Consider the following 6,403-nt stretch of genomic DNA (forward strand, 5'->3'; position numbering starts at 1 on the left):
TCAATGCTTGGAGTTTGTCAGAAGTTGTGGGTTTTTGTTTGTCCACCCGCCTCTTGAGGATTGACCACAAGTTCTCAATGGGATTAAGGTCTGGGGAGTTTCCTGGCCATGGACCAAAAATATTTATGTTTTGTTACCTGAGCCACTTAGTTATCACTTTTGCCTTATGGCAAGGTGCTCCATCATGCTGGAAAAGGCATTATTCGTTACCAAACTGTTCCTGGATGGTTGGGGGAAGTTGCTCTTGGAGGATGTGTTGGTACCATTCTTTATTCATGGCTGTGCAAAATTGTGAGTGAGCCCACCCCCTTGGCTGAGAAGCAACCCCACACATGAATCATCTCAGGATGCTTTACTGTTGGCATGACACAGGACTGATGGTAGCGCTCACCTTGATGCCTCAAACAATCGGAAAGGGGATTCATCAGAGAAAATATCTTTACCCCAGTCCTCAGTAGTCCAATCCCTATACCTTTTGCAGAATATCAGTCTGTCGCTGATGTTTTTCCTCAAAATTAAGTGGCTTCTTTGCTGCCCTCTTGACACCAGGCCATCCTCCAAAGGTCTTCGCTTCACTGTGCGTGCAAATGCACTCTCACCTGCCTGAGACGGTCCTGGTGCTTGTTGGACTTTCTTGGGTGCCCTGAAGCCTTCTTCACAACAATTTAACCGTTCTCTTTGAAGTTCTTGATGATCCGAAAAATGGTCGATTTAGGTGCAATCTTACTGGCAGCAATATCCTTGCCTGTGAAGCCCTTTTTGTGCGAAGCAATGATGAACGCACATGTTTCCTTGCAGGTAACTGGTTGACCGAGGAAGAATAATGATTACAAGCACCACTCTCCTTTTGAAGCTTCCAGTCTGTTATTCGAACTCAATCAGCATGACAGAGTGATCTCCAGCCTTGTCCTCGTCAACACTCACACGTGTGTTAACGAGAGAATCACTGACATGCCAGCTGGTCCTTTTGTGGTAGGGCTGAAATGCAGTGGACATATTTTGGTGGGATTCAGTTCATTTGCATTGCAAAGAGGGACTGATCACTCTTTTTAACATTCTGGAGTATATGCAAATTGCCATCATACAAACTGAGGCAGCAGACTTTGTGAAAATGTATATTTGTGTCATTCGCAACTTTTGGCCACGACTGTTAACTTGTCTATAATTGGGCTAATAACTCGCTAACTTGAAAATAATATAAACAAATTTGCAAACGCGCTGCTCTGCGCTGTGATCTGAACTGATCTGAAAAGCGCATTCACTCGAGTGTGGGCTACCTCTGACAATATATGTATACTCTGTTGCGCTCTGGCACTCCCTACAACAAAACCGTAGACTCAGTCTTGCAAAGTTAGATTTGATTTGTTGCATTGAAAAGGGGATGATTGAATGTTGATTTGATAACAGAAAAAAACGTTGATCTATATACTGCAAACTAATGAGGCGAACTCGTCTCTGCGCGGCTTAGCATTTCTTCTGCGCGGCAGTCCTAGAGGAAGTGCGGCACGCGCGCAGTTTAGGGTTAACATTGGTGACAAGTAGGCTACACTCGAACCTCGTATGGTGCTATTTCCGTATGTTATTTTGCAGGAAAAATAAACGTTTCTTATTATCCTATTGAGTTAAGGGATGTTTTAGATTCCCTTGACTTCAGGTAAAGGGTAAACGTGCATCACTTCCAATAATGTTAAATAAATCTGTTTCGTGCTCGAGTATTTTATCACGCATTTGACTGACACACCTGCACACGCCACAACCTGAGCAATCTCGTTCAACACAGAACTAAAATCTCACTTAATTCGGTCTGATATGTTTACTTAGTCTGCCAACGAGAGACTACTTAACACCCGCCGTAAGCACGCGCACCCTTTGGTTTTATGATCGGATGACCTATCTTGATTTTCTGAAAAGCTCGAAAAATCTTAAAACATTTGGCCATATTACTTATGAATGAGTTATGAAATAGCGTTGGCTATTTCACAAACATAATTTGGTTAGGCTATTATAGCCCCTTAATAATAACAGACAGGCAACCACGTTTTCAGGTTGGTTTATTATCCTTTTCTGAAAAATAATTAGCAGGTAATTGTGTTGTTGAACATGGAAGGGGCACTCGAGGCGCGCTCGGCTCAGCCGCATCTTCAATACCTGACCTCAGCTGTGGAGTGGGAAAGTGACCTCATTCACAAAGTCGTTCTTTCGAAAAAGAACCCAATGGGTTCCTTAATTGGTCTGATACGCATGTGTATAAATCTCCCACCTAAAAAGGGCTGTTCCCCAGCGCAAACTAGTAGCTTTAAATCCGAACTTTTCGATATATTCAAAGAAATCTGCGGACACCCGGGTGAACTGGCATGTCGTGTCGTCAGTGACCAATCCCGCGGCATGCTGGGCTTTTTTAAATTGACTAAATACTGAGGTCGCCACTACTGCCCCACTGCCATGCGCGTTGAGCCGGAGGATATTGGATTTTGGTACACACCTCTCCCGTTACCCACGTTTCGCGCTGTACCTGATTGGACTGCCATTCTGATTTAACATCGAGAGAAAGTGTCCTTTATTCACGCATTGTCATTAACGTCTTTTGAACGTGTGGAACAGTTTCCGTTCACTCACAGGTGAAGTGTCAACTGCGCACAGGCATCCTCGCGCCATGACCGGAGGAGTTCCCTCGATTCACAGGGAATTATACAGACAGAGACTGGCAGAGTCAGAGAACCACAGAGAGGTAAGGCTCGATGTACTGGGAGAGGGTGGTGAGTGGGTGATTTTGGTCAGAGGATGTATATAGGATGGATAGCCACAGGTGCCGCATGCGTCAGACCTGACAGAATTGTATGATGACAGCACGGAGTGTTTTGTTTTCTGTAACAATTGGGAAGGTTGGTCAACCTTGCGCTTTACCATGGCGCACAGCCACAGTTGAATTCCACAGTGACAGAGCTGTCAGGATACGCGACCCGAAACAGCGAGAATAAGGAGACTGTCATACTGACCATGGGGCAGTCCCTGCCACACTGCGCGCTCACACTGGGCACAGTTGGACCTGCTGCGTATAAATAATTTTACTCTGTGCACTGTCAGTGATTGGATGACACGCACCTTGCACCTTTGAAAAGCACACATGATGACTTGCTTAACTACCATGGGTATTCAGTCCGAGTAGCCTACAGTATTAGCTGGAGGAACTAACAAGGCTGGACATGGGTGGCTATTATGTTGGCCTACATATATTTTCAGCAGTTTTTGTCCACTCAAAGTAGCCTGCCACAGGGAAAGTTGAGCAGCATAAAATCAACATATCACGTTTGTGAGTCTAGTGGACAGTTTTAAGCCTCCTGGCCTCCTTCACATGTACCACACACACTAATGTATTCATAATGCTTGAGGGTGGGTGGGTCAATATAAAACAAACCTCATCCCCAGGCTAAACTGTAGAGAGCGCTGGCTGGTGAACAAGATTAATATAAAACTAACTGGCCAGTATCTCTTCTATAGGGGTTCAAGCAGCAGCACATGCCTGGGGTGGTGGAGACTGGAGGGGCTATGGGGCAGATGCTGTAGTGTGTACACTACTGTACCTCAGGGCATTTAGATGAACTGGGATTTAGCTCCATTATGCATCAACAATCAGTTTAAATTTAATTAAAACTTGATCTCCTCAGGGGCTAAGTAACACCCTGGGCTGTTGTCTCTATGATGGGAGAGTGTCTGTACAAATGTGCTGTTGTTCATTGATCATGTTTGTTTGTGTGGTCACTGTGTAGAAGATGACCCCCCCAGGGCCTCTGGCACCAGTCACTCACAGTTAAATGCATTGTTATTGTAGCCTCCTAGTGCTCAATGGGAGAGCACACTGTCTCCATCTATTTTACCCTTGTCTGTCATTCTCAGTCACTGTTAAATTGGCAGGTACTCACACAGGTGGGGTGTCACAGTGTCTCACACTGTCCGTCATAGTGCTCAGAGGAGAGCCACACAGACTTGACTAGACACACCTCTGGACTCTGTACTAGTCTGTCTTGGGAGGCAAAGGGGAGGGAGAGAGAATAGAAATCTTCCCTTTCTTTCTCTTGACTCTTGCTGCTCCGCAGAGTTAGAGAGCAGAGTGAGAGAGAAGAAACTGGTAAATCACATTCAAAGGTTTTATTTCCAATTTAACAATTGCATAACAGGGAATTAAGTACAGAACATTATCGCACCCATATATGTCTGTTGCTCTTCTGTGAGCCTTTTAATTTTCTTCAGAACTGCAGCAATTATGTAGAAAGTTACCCAACCAACAGACCACTTTAACTAGAACTACATTCTCAGTAATGGCTACAGAAACATTTAACTTTTGTGGTCGTTTTATCAACCTTAGTTGAATGCACTGACTGAAGTTTCTCTGGATAAAAGTGAATTCTAAACCACCAATGTTTAAAAAAAAAATACTTGCAGAGCATGCTGGATGTTACTCTAATGAGCTCTGCCCCCAAACAAGACAAACTTAAATTTGGTCAGTTGATTTCTGCATGAAGTAATCTGGTTCACATCAAATTCTGCCAAATTAAGTAAATTCTACAAGAGACACTACATTCTGGCATAAAACATTAATTGATTATGTAATGTTAACACATTATGATAAAGCAAAACATAATGGCAGCTGAAATCTTTCTTTGTTGTTGTGTAGAATAATGAATCATGCCTGCATTTTGTTTTTGAAGTCCTTTCTCAAAGCAGGTTACTTTCCTTGCTTATTGTGTTTGGAGGGTAGCTTTTGAACTGTGCGTAGCACTCATATTTTTTGTAAATGTATGTAAATTAATTGCTTGTCTTTCTGCATGTAGGTCTACTTGTGTGTTCGATACCCCTCAGAATGCTGATGTCTTGGTTCACCTGCTCCACTATCCCACAGGTCCATCAGTAACATGTTGTTAATCAGTGCAGTGCAGCGCCATCTCTGCCTTCTCTGCCCCACAGCCAAGCACCACACCTATCAAGCACCACACCTATCAAGCACCACACCTATCAAGCACCACACCTATCAAGCACCACACCTATCAAGCACCACACCTATTGACCTCCATTAACGTCAGCATTGAATTAAGGACACCTACCTTCATGTAACTTAGCCTGCTGCTGTAGTATTTTTTTAATTCATCATTTGAAGTCATATACAGTGCATTCAGAAAGTATTCAGTCCCCTTGACTTTTTCTAAATGTTGTTACATTACAGCCTTATTCTAAAATGGCATTTTTTTTCTTATCAATCAACACACAATACCCCATAATGACAAAGCAAAAATAAGTTACTTTTTTTTGTGCAAATGTATAATAAAAAACTTTAAAAAACTATCACATTTACATAATTATTCAAACCCTTTACTCAGTACTTTCTTGAAGCATATTTGGCAGTGATTACAGACTCAAGTCTTCTTGGGTATGATGCTACAAGCTTGGCCCACCTGTATTTGGGGAGTTTCTCCCATTCTTCTCTGCAGATCAAAAAACATCCCTTTTTCAGGACCCTATCTTTCAAAGATAAAGATTTCGATATCGGACGTTTGAAAAGGTCCTGAGGATGTCGATATATGGTACGACACTGGGCTCAATCTCACAAGGCTCAGAGCCAGAGCACACTGCTTAGACCATTGCAGCTCACAGATCTTTAGCAAGCAGGGAGAGGACTCGATGATACTCAATGGAAACAGCACATTGTTTTTAAGTATTTTATTTTAAGCCTTCCCCAAATCACAGCCCTAACCTTAACCACTCGAAATGAATACCTTAACTTAATCCTTTAAGTTGTTTCAGTTTTAACCCTGCAACCACGTGGAATTAACCCTGTAACTGTGCAGAATTAATGGGTAAAAAAATGTATGTTCATACAATTACGGCAAGTTACGAAATGAAACTATGAGATCAGGTTGGGTGGCATCTAAATATATAGATAATTTTTTTCCAAAACTTACACTGACAGTAAGACTTTTTGTAACGAATGCCCCTTTCCATTCAAATGGCAGGTGCACTGTTGGGATGCTGGACTCATTTTGGAGGAGATGAACGTGTGCAGATAACCTACTTCTTGAAGTGATTGTTTGACAATCAATTAGATGTGTTCATGGCACATTAAAAGGTAATACATTTTTACTGTTAAATGACATGTCTTTACTATAAACACCATGAATAATTTTTGTTCGCACACACTTAAGTTTGTGCACACATAGGAGACCCCCGAATGTCACGGTATAATTTGCACTCTGGATGTCTCTTTCAAGTGATTTTACTGCTAAATGCGAATACCCTTTACATAAATATTCTGGAAATGCCAATGGCACCAAAACATCTGAATTGAGCCCCAGACTCTAGAATCCTAACTCAGAACATGTTGACCAAACTGGCTACGCGCGTGCGTCCACCA

Source organism: Oncorhynchus kisutch, linkage group LG13, assembly GCF_002021735.2.
Source record: "Oncorhynchus kisutch isolate 150728-3 linkage group LG13, Okis_V2, whole genome shotgun sequence".
Taxonomy (NCBI): domain Eukaryota; kingdom Metazoa; phylum Chordata; class Actinopteri; order Salmoniformes; family Salmonidae; genus Oncorhynchus; species Oncorhynchus kisutch.